General features: G+C 37.5%; 1 protein-coding gene across 3 annotated transcripts in view; it reads left to right on the top strand.

Moving 5' to 3' along the window:
• The window catches only part of LOC150107063 (BTB/POZ domain-containing protein 6-like), a 97,200-nt gene that overhangs the window by 62,645 nt on the left and 20,833 nt on the right, over nt 1-13,722 (top strand). The window contains exon 1 of one of the 3 annotated variants that reach the window (XM_090392935.1): nt 12,646-12,780. The exons of 1 other annotated variant lie outside the window; for it this stretch is intronic. The gene's annotated coding sequence lies outside the window, so the exon portion shown is untranslated. Of the gene's footprint in view, nt 1-12,645; nt 12,781-13,397; nt 13,489-13,722 lie in introns of those variants that run through there. One more of the 3 variants, XM_090392936.1, reaches the window with a different exon arrangement.

Genomic DNA, 13,722 nt, shown 5'->3' with positions numbered 1-13,722 from the left:
TTGCTTTCAGGCGCGCAGGCAAAAACGTCATCTCAGGTCGTTTTACCCAAACGTTTAATTTACGATTGTGCACTGGAATAATGAACTATTATGAATTTTACAGAAAAATAGTATTTGGAGTTCCTTACAATTTACCACCGATTTCGATGAGCCTCACTTATTCTCATATACTACTCCCACCCACCCACATATGCATTCGTTAAATCAACGTCTAGGCAAAATAAATGGTTACCAAACGAAGAATATCCCACCGAATCTCTAATTGAATCCTTGACTAAATGACACTGCCAGCCCTCCGTCACGCCAAGTAGTAATAAACTGCTGCATTCAGTTTCACGCCGAATACTCTCCCAAGCCCAGATAATCCGAGCATTTAAATCACAGCCCCCTCTCCGCGTCACACGCAACTTAGATGTTATCGTTTGGGATAATTCTGATGTTTGGCCCACCTATAAAGTGCTGGACGTCCACATAAGCGAAAGTAAATCCCGTTTAACGTTTCCTTGTTGTCATCATTATTCTAGCCATCACAATGACACAATGGCTACGAAGTTAAATTCATTTGTGAAGACATTGCAACGCGTTCTCTTGCGGAAGACCACACTGGCATATATTGAAAGCAAATCCTGTTTTGCAAACATCTCAAACTTGCCTGTTACCTCTGATGAGATTTTATAGAAAAATGCACCAACCATGATCTCATTACCAGAAGTTACTTCATTGTTAATTCCTAAAACAAGTAATCGTTAATAATTGGTTTCGTTCCCGAATGCAATTCTTTCATTTTTTAAGTAAGACTACACCAGAAGAGGAATTTGACCGTTCATTCTGTTTGAGGGTGTTCGTTGAAAAATTCGGGCAAGTCAAGAAGTCGTCACTAAATCCGGATAACTCCGCATACTTGACTGTAAACTTTCTTTCTCCAAGCCAGGTTGAGAAAAGTGGCTGTCTAGAATCGACTGCGGAATTGCAAACGTCAGACATGTATTTCACTTACTTTACGTGACACAATGGCGAAAATTGTTGCAAGTCTCGGATGTTTGACTGGGTTTGTTGTCTCGCAACGCGGAAAATGTGCTAAAGAGGCGGGCTTTTGTCGCAAGGTTTTGAAGATTCTCGCCCTTTTGAAGCATTATTGTTCAATATATGTTTTTTATAACTTATTTCTTGCATATTAGATAGCAGACAGCACTGCTTTACCGGAAACTCGTATTTCATTAATTTACCGACCTAGAGGGAATATCTCGACGCATCCTTTGTTATATCAGTGACTGCTCAGTTCAACGTATTGCACCCTTTGCTTTTAAATCTATGAGGAAAATCAGAATGAAGGAGATTCCAGTTCAGTCACCTTGTGCAATCGTATTATATTCCCACCCGAAGCACATTCCATTGCACATGCATAAAGTGAATGTTTGCAGCATAACCGGGAAATATTTCCACGGTATCTCCATACACGCTTGAGCTCGCATCCTCCCTTGAGGTTTTGACTTCCTCGCAAATGTAACAAATTGCTTCTGAGAGCAGTTGCAATTAACTGCATTATTCAAACGACCTACTGACTGAATATTTGCTCAATTCTGATTTCATTTCTAGTACTGAGTGGGATAAGCTTTCGGCTGAATGACAGCAACTAGGCTTCTGGTATTAGCATTATTTGAACCAATCACTGATAAGTCGCAATAGCAATATTCTTCAATTCCTCTCGCCAAGTTACCTCTCATTCCTGATGATGGTCTAGAACGAATTCGGCGTTATAATTCGATCTAAATATGGCAGATGGGGGTTGAGGCTTGGAGTCTGAGCGAGCTAGGCAGAGACTTCAACGTTGTTTTATCGAAACCAATCACAAACTCGCAGTGTCGAGCTGAAACAAGAACGGTCACTGCCAAAGTACTTCCACAGCGTCGGGAGTATGTAGTTGTTCAGGATGTCCAGCTAGCCATTATGCGTTATGGCTTCGAGCACGTCCTCCATCGGATCAAGCTTCATCCAAAGGAAACTCCTCATACCATTACTGAGCCTTCACCAAACTGGACAGTTTGAATGAGGCAGTCCTTTGGGAACCGTTGCCAGGGTAATCTCCAGATTTAAACACAACTCTCAGAGTGAAACATTGAAAACGTGATATAGAGCTGTAGAACCATTTTCGTTCCGGAGAACCAACCAGGAACGGTGTGAAAGGATACAGCCTACACGTCGTTCGGCATTGAGGGGAGTGACGTGTGGCTTCATTGCAGCTGCCCTTGATGACGTAGAAGATGTTCGAACGTTCAAAAATAGAGCTCGTCGATCTCGGTCAATTTTAATGTCAGTGGCCTCCCAGGGCATTTTCTTGCTGGGGTAGCACCATCAATTTTCCATTTTCGATGCAATAAGCAACAATGGATTTCGGTATAGTATACTTATATGGGTAGATATATTTCAGAAAGAAGGACCACTGGTGTGACACCCAACTACCATAAATTCAGTTGAACGTCGCATCTTGAAGTCGAGTACAGAGCAAAACACAACTCACCTTCTATTACCAGACTTACGCAATCGCTCCTTGAATTGCATGTGGCAGGAACTGAAATTTGCATGACAGGTAAGGTGTACAAATAATTTATATATATATATATATATAACTGAGGCAACTCATAGTAAGGGTGAAACCGGCCTGGGTAGTAACCTTCTTCATAATGTAGAACAGTGGTACAGCTCCTAGGAGCTAAGTTCACATTATGCGTAAATACCAAGAATAGTGATTGGAGCTTGCTCCACCATTATTATGAATTGCCTCAGTATGCACAACCAAATGGGTTAGGTGTTGCACAATCCAGGTATTTGCTTACGCTTGGAATCGCCGAACTTGATATAGTTTCCATATTCGGCATGAAACTCTTTGAGTTTCTTACTTGGCTTATTATAAGAAACAATATGAGATGTAAAATCCCTTAACTTAAAAAACATATAAATAAAAACACAGAACCAAGACTATTTCCTTGACACTCCTCACTGAAGAGTTTCTCAGGTATACAAGTCAGAGATTATTGAAGTAAGATGGATTGGATCTGCTACTTTGCAATGTATGACTGACGCAGTGTAACTGTTTCGTGGTGCTCGGATGTTTATATGATCTAGACAGGAGGCAGTGGTAGCATTTCAGAATATTTCTTCTCTAGTACATGATGTTATTGTTGGTATTAGATTATACATGGATAGCGTGCCTAGGTATTGTACAGTGTTATTCTGGTTTTCGTTTGGAATATTTATGTTTATGTCGCCAATTATCATTAGGTATTCGGTTGAGCATATTTCTTGGTGGTATTAGTGATTTCGAGGCAAAGGGTTTCAGCATGCTCAAACTGATAGGCCGTTTCTTTTGCTATTAATTTTTGTTTGATATATATTAATAATCCACCCCCTCTTTTTGTTTGGTGGCATGATCTATGTTGTTGGAAGCCTGGAATTTGAAAGCAGTCGCTTCGTCATTAGTTATGGATACTTCTGTTAGAATCAATATATCAATAACATCAGTATAATTCCTCAGATAAGCCTGTAACAATAACCAATGTTTTCGGATGTTTCTGATGTTAATATGCAAGATTGAGAGTCCTCTCGCTTGTACTGTGTTCCATGCATCAAGCGATTCGAAAGTACAATTACTGATGTATGCTGGTGTAATTACATCTATCTAATGGTTCACATTCATTTTTGTTGTGTTGAGATCTTCTTATTGAACTAAGTTGGAGTCTTTTTGTTTCACTCTGGCAACCTATCTATATCTTCAAGCTTTTTATTTGTATACACTTTGAAGTCTGTGACTTTCTCAAGAATATTTGGCCGTCTTTGATCCATAAAAATTGATACTTTTTTTCTGTTTTTTCTTTTCTTTCTTGGTTAAAAAGATTCTGATTGAAAGGTGTTAAATACTCAGATAGAAAGATTGGCGTATTGTCTTACGATGCATTTAAATCCCTGCCAACTGGTTTTTTCAGTCTGCTGGCTTCTGTGAGATTGTCTCTTGTAGCCTTGCTTGTCAGACGAACTATGACTGGTGCGGGTCGTGGCAAGCCTTATTTTTCATTCTTCCTGGGAATCCGATTTATGGTCTGAGTATCATTATGCTGTAGGGGGATGTCAATTGCGTGGCCTAACTTTCAAACTACGTCTGAGATTTTCTGTGAATTCAGTTTCTGGAAGGTCGTTAATGACAAGGTCTTCTTTATGTTGTTGTTGGTTTATAACATCGTATTGTAGTTTTGGGGAATTAAATACTTCTTGACGGAGTCCCGATGTATTAATGCACTAACTGCCTGTCAGTTAGTGCATTAATGCTGGTTTCAATGTCTTTTACTTTTGTAAAACTTCTTCGACTTTTGAATTATTAAATTTAACAAACTCTTCATATTCACTAATTTTTCTGTTATTTGTTTGTTCTGTTTATCAATGAGTTCTTGGACAATATCTACCAAGCTGACTTTTATATATTCTAAACCTTTTTCTAGTAATAAATTTACGGAACGCAAATTATATGACTCAGAGGTATTTTTTGGTCTGTTCAGTTCATCGTCCGATTCTGCCTCCGGCGTAATCAGTTGCATCTTGGGTGCCGGCGTTTCTTTGTTCTCTCTGCAGTATAGGCATTTCCATTCCTCTCGTTCGGCATTGTATTTACATTGCCATGTTGCTTCTGAGGCTCTAGAACTTGTAAAGTGAATATTCCTAAGGCATTTCCTACAGGTTATATGACTTCCGTCGGACCATAATTCCTTCAGGCACTTGTTGCATTTCATGGCTCACCTTTCTTCCCTTGGACAACTGCAAAGATGGCGACGTGCTTTGTTCTATGCTTGTTAGTGACCACGGTGAACTCTGCTCAATTTTCAGCACACTCAAAATTTGTGTTCCACTGATCCAATTTCGATGAATTGTATATCACTCTCTTCAGCGTGACAAGTAGAGTTACGTTTTGAAACTTTTAAAAAACAGGAGTTTGAACCACATTAAAGTATGATAAAACCGGACCAGCGATAACCATGCAACCGTTCGTATGCCAACACAGCGCCCTCTCCCTATATAATAATAGCGCCCTATATAATAATATGCCCTTGCATACACACTCTAGTAAATCTTCAGGTGAACATACTTTGTAAATCTAAAAAAGAAAAAAGTATACACACCTATCTGTACATTGAGTCAGAAAGTCTCAGGAAGATAGTTCACTTGAGCCCATTTGGTACGAGATAATGCCCACAAGACAAAATATATTGTTGACTGCTGCTACAGATCAGGAAGTGTGCAAAAAGATTGAGCAGATTAGCCCAATGAATGTAGGCCGAGTAATTATTATGGAAATTTAGATCAGATAGATTAACAAGGCACATGTCAAGATGGAAGTTATACAGTTACTATGTGAGAAACAGCCTGTAATAGAGGGAACTAGGATTTGAGAGTACTGAATCAGATAATAGCATCCCAAGATGTTTCCGTAACCGTAGTGATTACTTTGTCTCCTCTCACGGAATGTGATCATTCAGTCTTGTTCTAGAAGGTGGCTAACCACGCCGAATTCTCAGTTAAGAAAACGGTTATGTGAAGTATCAAAGCTGGCGATTATGACAAACTTAAGAGGCAGTGTGGAGCAGTGTCATGGAATAAGAAACTCAAGGAAGGAATGCCATTAGTGCATGGAATTGTTTGAGAGAAGCAGTATCAAACTGCACATCTAGAATCGTTTAAGTGGGGTTTAAATGAATGAGCGGCTATTTCAAGCAGGAACTTAAAATATTGAGGAAAGAATCTAAAGAAAAAGTGATCAGCATGCTCATCACCAATACGAAGTGCAGGCAAAAAGGATAACTACTAAGGTAAGGATAACTATATCACAGTGTAAGCGAAACTTTGCTAAGCAGGTCAAAGAATACTTGAAAGAATTTTTTTAAGAGGAAGAAATTTATGAATTGATAACTTTAATCAATGTCAATTGTTGAAGCAACAACATAAGCAGAAGAAATAGTCGAATTACTGTGAAATCCGTTTGCAAAGCTGAAGATTTTGAACTTGCTGATGTGACAGAGACCGATGTGAGAATTGGGGTAGACGAACCAGAGGTGTTAGCCTACTGAAAAGTATCGATGTAAACAGGCAGTCGAATTGGACAATACGTGGGCTCCTTTTCAATGAGAATGTGCAAGAGTACTCAAACTACCTCCGACAAAGTTGTTTAATCTGTGTGGACCCTGGAAAGATTTGAAGAAAGAGCATAAGATAGATAAAGGCTGCTTCAGCGCCTAAGTAGCAAATAGCAGACCATTTATTATCTTAGAATGGTGGTTAAGATATTGGAAAAGTTGCCTAAAGGCATAATTCAGGAATAGAAGATAGGAATAAGACACTCCATGGTGGACAGCATGGCATTGTAAAAGGTAGGTCCTCCCTTAGTGACTTATTAGCATAATAGGTCACTGCTCTGGACTTTGCTAAGGTGTTTGACAGAATACTGCAGGGTCGAAAAATTACTGCATATGTTGGGATAAATGGGAACCTTGTGAATTTGGTGGCATGGATCGGGGGGAGGGGTTGACTGACAGGCACCAAAGAGTAGTATGTAAGGGAGTTGAGTTCAGGAGAATGAGGGTAATTATTGGAGTGCCTGAAGGTTCTCTATTAGGGCCAATATAGTTCGGTTTGTATACGAATGATGAAGAGTATGATTCATGGGGAGGTATTCAGTTCTTTGCTGATGATGCAAAACTAGGAGGGCAACAGTTGATAGAGGTGATGTAGAAATTCTTCAGGTTGATTTAAATAGATTGACGATATAAAGGAAGAATGATGGCTGGCAGTTTAATATTGCAAACTATAACTTTATGCACTTCACGATGAAATAGTTTACATGTTGTGTATAATACTGATGCTGCTTGATTGCAGTAAATTAACACACACTAGGGACCCGGGAGTGATAAGGAGGAGAGGGAGTTTGCACTCAGGGTACATATTTCAAATGTTGACAAAATAGCAGAAACGATTACTTGAATGTTGAAGAACACATTGACAATATTAGTTAGAAAGATTATTATCCTTCTTTATAAGGCTATGATTCGGCCACATCGTGACTATTGCACACAGATTTGGTGACCTGAGTTTCTTGGGGAATCAGAAGGTGGAGGAGGAGAGGATCCAAAGACCAAGTAGTGTCGTGTCTATGGAATGTTCAGTATGAGGATAGACAGAAGGTGTACAGATTGCAAAATCTAGCTGACCCACGGAAAGTACTGGCATGTTATAAACTTATATGCAACTAAAGGGATTCTATAAAATTAATACAAGAACAAATCTTTCAGTACATGACGATTAGAGATAGAGCTAAGAATCACCCCTGGAAAAGAGTGTGGTTAGTAAGGGTGTGCAGGCCAGATTTTTATTATTGTTATTATTCTTTTTCACTTAGGAAGTAGTGAATGACTGGAATGGATTGCCAGCGGTAGTTGTCAGCCCTGATAGCAAATGCGGATTAACCTGGCTGGGGTCACTGGCAGTAAAATTTACGGTAAAACAATGCTGCAAAGAGACCCAGGACTTCACTATAACAAAAAATTAAATACATATAATATGTAATTAAGATTTTATTTCCAAACATTGCAATAAATTTTTCTTTATAATAACAACAAGCCCGGGGCCCCTGGCGGTCGGCAGGTCCGATACCTGCTTGAACCGTCTCTGCCTGACAGTCAATGAGTTTAGGAGAGGAATGATAGATATTGTGTGAGTAATGATTAATGTGAGTCTTTCGACTGCTGCATGATGATAACACTCTTTTTTTCTAAAAAAAAAAAAATCAGCTAACGCCTTTTTATTCCCGTATACGGGAGTAGGCGAGGCCATTTAGCCCTATCTAACTTTTGGAGACTGAGTCGGCAGTTCAATCTCCACTGGTACCAATCGGAGATAGATGGCCCAAGGCTATCACTAATTAAGCGGTACACAGTGAAGAGAGACGGCTCAAATGTGCCGCCATCTCGTGGTCCCTAACCTTAACACAATATATTTAATGTCTGAAAATAATGTGGGTTCTACGGTCGATTTTCTTGAGTTTACGGGACGAAAAACCCGAGTTTCCGGGAGGAAAAACCCGCTTGCCCGTGCCAGAGATCGACTAACTCGGGAACCGGTCGAAAAAAGGCTTAGAAAAATTTCCTCTAGTCGGCGACTAGATTTGAACCACCAAACCCTTTCTTCGTGCGGTCAAGCGCTGTAGAGTGCAAACGCCACTTCTACTGAGCTACACAGGCCTCCAGCTCTTTTTTTTTTTTTTTCTATAATTTTTTAATTATTTTTTTTTTATATTTTTTTTAAAGTTTGAGAAAGAGTGATTTGCTTATAAGGAATACTTGTAGATGAGTGAGGCAAGTTAATCCTCCCACCTACTTCAAAGCTTGGGTTAGCTTTTATGAAGAGAGTGGGATTTAGCATTCACCATTTATGTTGTTGTTGTTACTGTTTATGCATGGGATGTAGGCATGGGATGCTAGTGATTTGTGATGTGTATATTAATGGTTTCTTAACTTTGTGGGTATATTTTCCAGAGTTCGCTTTTTTAATGTTCTGTAGTTATCTACGTGTTTTAACTTTCTTGGTAGGTTGTTGAGTTGCGTGGGTATCTGATGTGATCTCACAAAAGAACCGTATGAATGGTTGAAGGGTGTGGGGATGTAGAGAGTTCTTGTAGGTCGTGTTATACGATATGTGTCTCTGTTGTTTCGATAGGTGATATTGAAGTAATTCCTTGTTAATGTCATGTAGTGTTTCAGGTTTTTAATGCTCAGGATTCTATGTGTCGCCGTGTGCTTGTCGGATATTGGTTGTTGCGTGTAAGGTGTCCAGATCACTCTTGACACGATTTTCCTGTGTAATGCTTCTAATTTTGTTAGGTGGCTGTTTGATGTATTTGCATAGACTGTTATTCCGTATCTGAGTAGGGATTCGTAGATACCGTGATATAGGAGTTTTTTTATGTTGGGTGGAATAATGTCTTTAACTTGGAAGAGTTTTGCTGCGATGATCCGGAGTTTGGAGTGTAGGTATTCTATATGTTTTGTCCATTTAAGGTGGGAATCTATTTAGAGACCGAGGTATTTTGCGAGTGTTACGGGTTTGATTTCGGAACATTGGCAGGTATTTTTGTTGTTAATGCAGCGGTATGCGTGACAATGTATCGATAGTGATGCAGGGCGTATTATTCTTGGGTTGTGTATTATCAACATCTGTGTTTTGGTGTCGTTGATTAGAATTGCGTTTGGGTAGTATGTTGTGATTTCATTTAGATCTTGCTGTGTTTTGCAGAGAGCCATGTTGATGTCTGTGTGGATTGCTAGTTGTGCAGTGTCATCTGCGTGTTGAAATATTTGATTTCTTATGGATATGTTATGAACATCATTAATGTATATGTTGAATAGAGTGGGTGATAATATGGCACATTGAGGTACACCGTGTTTTATTTGTATACTCCGACAGTGACATGTACCTATTTTTGTTACTTTTTTTCTGTTTGAGAGGTAGTTCTTGAACCATGTATGCAGTGTTCCTCTTATACCTATTGAGTGTAGTTTGGTGAGTAGTATGTCATGTTCAAGTGTGTCAAATGCTTTGGTTAGGTCCAGCAGTATAAAGACGGCGTACTTGTTTTTGTCGAGAGCTTTGTTTATTGTGTCGGCGATGTCTTCTAATAAAGAATGGTGCTTTTTGTTTTCTGAAAGCCATATTGGTTTTGCGAGATGATGTTGTACTTCTGTAAATAGTTCTGTCGTCTGGTGTGTGTGTTATTTTTTCTAGAATTTTTGAGATGACTGGTAGTGTAGCTATTGGTCTGTAGTTCTGAGTATCGTTTCTTTTGCCGTGTTTGTATATTGCCGTAATTACTGCAGTTTTTAGTTGTTGTGGAATAATGCCTGTTTCGAATATTATGTTCCAGAGGTTCAAAATTATTGGATTTATTTGTTCAAAGTGTGTTTTAAGGTCTGTGAGTCTTATTTTATCTATTTCTGGAGTGGTGTTTGGTTTTATTTAATTGTCGGTAGTTTTTTGTTGATCGATGGTAGTTTGTCTTTTTTGAGTTGTGTGATTTTGTTTGTGAAAGCATGGTCGAATGAGTCTGCTAGTTACTCTTGGTTTGTTTCCTGACCGAAGCTTTTTGCAATAAAATCTTGTGTTGAAGTTTTCTTTTTTCGGGTTACTAATTCGTTGAGTGTAGCCCATGTTTGCTTAATGTTGTCGTTATATTCCATGAATTTTTGAAATTAATATCGTCTTTTTGCCCTACGAATTTTTGTTGTTAGTTTATTTCTTGTGTTTTTGTATAAGGTTTGTAAATGTATGTTACAGGGTGACTTTTTAAGTTTTTTCCATAGATTTTCTTTTACAGTAATAGTATTTAGTATGTCGTCATTTATCCATGGATTGTTGTCTGTTTATCGCCTCGTTTGTGTAGGTTTTGTTGCTTTTTTGTATATTTCTGTGAACTTTAGTTGAAAATTCTCGTATAATGTTACAGGATCGTTTATTTTAAGTAGCGAATTCCAGTCTGTATTTTTAACTTGGTTATCGACAATGCTCTTCAGTATGATCGAGTTTTGTCGGTTCTTGTGGTGGCAAGAGGGGGGTGTAGGAAACGTAATAAAACGAAGTTGAGACAAAGTAGTGATCGGCAATTTTGATATTAATTATTGATGATGTATATGTATGGATGGGAGCCCGTATGTTGATATGATCAATGCATGATTGTGTTAGTGAGTTATTGAGTATTTCTTCTCTTGTTGGGGAGTTAATGGTAGGGTTTATGTTGTACTGACTTAGTACATCAAGATATGTGTTAGTGGTTGAAGAAGCGTGGTCAAGAGTACTCATGTTAATGTCTCTTATTAGGATGAGCCTGTGTGTTTTACGCGGTTCGATGCCGCTTAGCCATGTTTCTAACTCGTGAAGAAAACCGAGTGGATTATTATCTGGAGGTCTGTAGTTTGTGTTTATTGTGTATTTGATATTATTGTGGCTATTTGTGAGTTCTAAAATTAGTGTTTCCGCATGTTCGAAGTGAGTTTGTTTTTCTGTCACATTGTATTTTTCTTTGATAAATGCCACAATGCCACCTCCTCCTTTGTTTGGTCTACATAAGTTGTAGGTTTGATAATTATTTATGTTGTATGCGTACATTTGTATTAGGCGCATCTATGCTTATCATGGTATAATTGAGCTGTGTTATTAATGTAAGCCAGTGTTTTTTTTTTTATATACTTCTTATGTTTGTGTGTATGATAGTGAAGTTGGTGTTGGTGGAAATGTTATCTGACCATTTCTTCAAAGAGTCAAAGACCTTGAAGTTTATGTTGTCTGACTGGATATGTTCGCCTATGTTTAAGATCTCCATTATATGGTTTTTAAATGAGTTCTAATCTTATTCTTAAGGATGTGAAACGTTTGTGTTTTATATTGGTAGGCTGTGTAAGTCGGATTCACTTGTAATTATGTATACTCGAGTGTTTTCATTCTTTCTCAAAAATATCTGGGAATTCTTTGTCCACAGGAACTTGTAGTTTTTCTCTGTTTTTGTCTTCCTTGCTTGGTATAGAAGATTTTTGAAGTATGAAGTCCAGTGTTCCGTTATATAGATTGGTGTTGGGAGTTTCTTATCAGTAAAGATCGTTGTTGTCGGCCTTGTTTTCTTGCTTGCTGTAAGAATGGAGTCTCTCAGATTTCTGTTGGTAAAATGAGCGATGATTGGTGGCGGTCTCTCTTTATTTTTTTGTGTGCCTCGGTTGATATGGGTGATATCTCTGGTTGCAATTTGAATTCTAATTTTGCTGCCGATCAGTTGCATTATGTTGCTTAAGTCTTCTGTATTTTCTTTCGTTATTCCCTCAATTTGAAGTTCTTTTTTTCTTTCTTTTTGTACCACGTGTTCCATTTGACACTTGAATCTGTTTACTTCTTTCCGCAATTCTTGATTTTCGCGTTGGAGTGTTTCTTGCGTTTCTATCGCTACCGTTAATTTCGTCTTTATTTCTCGCACGGTTCCTAACATTTTTTCAGAGGTCTCGTTATTGAACTGTATGTAATGTTCATACTCCTCGAATTTTTTGTAAATTTGTTCCATGTGTGCATTTAATAAGTCTTTCACCATGAGTTTAAATGAATCAAAGTTATCTGTAATTTTAGGATCAGGAAGCGGCTTACCTTGATGTGGGTCATTACTTTTCTTTGGTGTCTGGTCATAATAATAATAATAATAATAATAATAATAATAATAATAATAATAATAATAATAATAATAAATGCAAGTAATATGTATTCATTCATCCAAATGTCAGAAGGTCAGATACCTGTTTGAACCGCCTCTGCCTGACAGTCAATGAGTTTAGGAGAGGGATGATCGGTATTGTGTGAGTAATGATTAATGTGAGTCTTTTGACTACATGATGATAATACTCATAATGCTAATAATAATAAATGCGAGTAAATTGTATTAATTCATAAAAATGGCTGATCGAAGTTGTAAAGTGTTGAAAACATTTTCTAATGTATTTGTTTTCCCTTTCTCCTATAGGGGTTCAATTATGGCTAAGAGTCCCTGGCGGTGAGGATTTATTTGCGCTGTAATCGAGTTGGGCGATTTGTGCGTGTTTTGTGGTGCTAAAATAAAAATGAGGTTTAATTTAATTTAATTTTTTCCCCCTACTTCACCGAGCGTGAAAAAAAAATGTTTTAAAATGATAGTACGACAGGCGTGTCTTCGTTGATACAGTGAGTTTAATATTATCTACAATGTTACTATTTTTTTTTTTTAAATTAGAATACTTAATGATTGTTTCTGAAGAAGCTTTCCAATCTTTATAAAAATGATCCGATTTTCTGTCGTTGAAATTATTCACCACTATGTAAAATAATATTTTTGCTATGGATAACATAGCTTTGTGAATAACCTTGTAAAGTGTACTGCATATCGTTAGTGATATATAAAATACGTCTGTACCGATTTTTTATTTATTTATTTTTTTTTTTATTCAACTGTTTGTGTTAAATTCGGGTATAAGAAGGATTATCTTTATATAATTGCTAATTCACCACTTTTATTATTTGTATTACTATTATTAAGATACTGCTGTAGACTTAGAGCAGGTATCAGTCAGCAAGTAATATTTATCAATTTGAATCGCCAGCATTTGCAGCACGCTCCCTTCACCCACCACTAACCTTGTAAAAATTCGACTCTTTACTTCCTTATTACGTGAGCCTTCATAAAATTACAGGAAATTTGATCCATTAAACGTTATATTCATCGTTTTTTTTTTTGTATATATCTGTTTGTTTGTATATTTATTATACTTGATGAAGTTATATCGTAGGTACTTATTTGAGATTACTATTTTAATTGATATAAACAATTACCAAATACAATCATCTATACTATTTACATGATATCTATAAGTATTGTCACCCCAGCGGGATCGCGTAAGTGGTAATATGAACAAATTAAGTCTTTATGCTTGATATCACTTAAATATTCTTAATATTACTTATATATTACATGGATTAGAATTCATTTCACTGCATGGTCGTGAAACAATGAAAAGCAATGTGCTTGACCTGTTAGGAAATCAGTGAATGTTTAAAAGGTTTAACAGCGGAAGTGGATATTCTCTCCATACTGGGATTGTGACTATAGTTTGTGACTTCCCGTATTTT

The sequence above is a fragment of the Typopeltis vanoorti genome, chromosome 5 (genome assembly GCF_054136105.1).
Source record: "Typopeltis vanoorti isolate ZY-2024b chromosome 5, IOZ_Tvanoo_1.0, whole genome shotgun sequence".
In the NCBI taxonomy this organism is placed as follows: Eukaryota; Metazoa; Arthropoda; class Arachnida; order Uropygi; family Thelyphonidae; genus Typopeltis; species Typopeltis vanoorti.
Note: the sequence above shows the minus strand (reverse complement) of the source record. Positions and strands in the feature narration are given on the sequence as shown.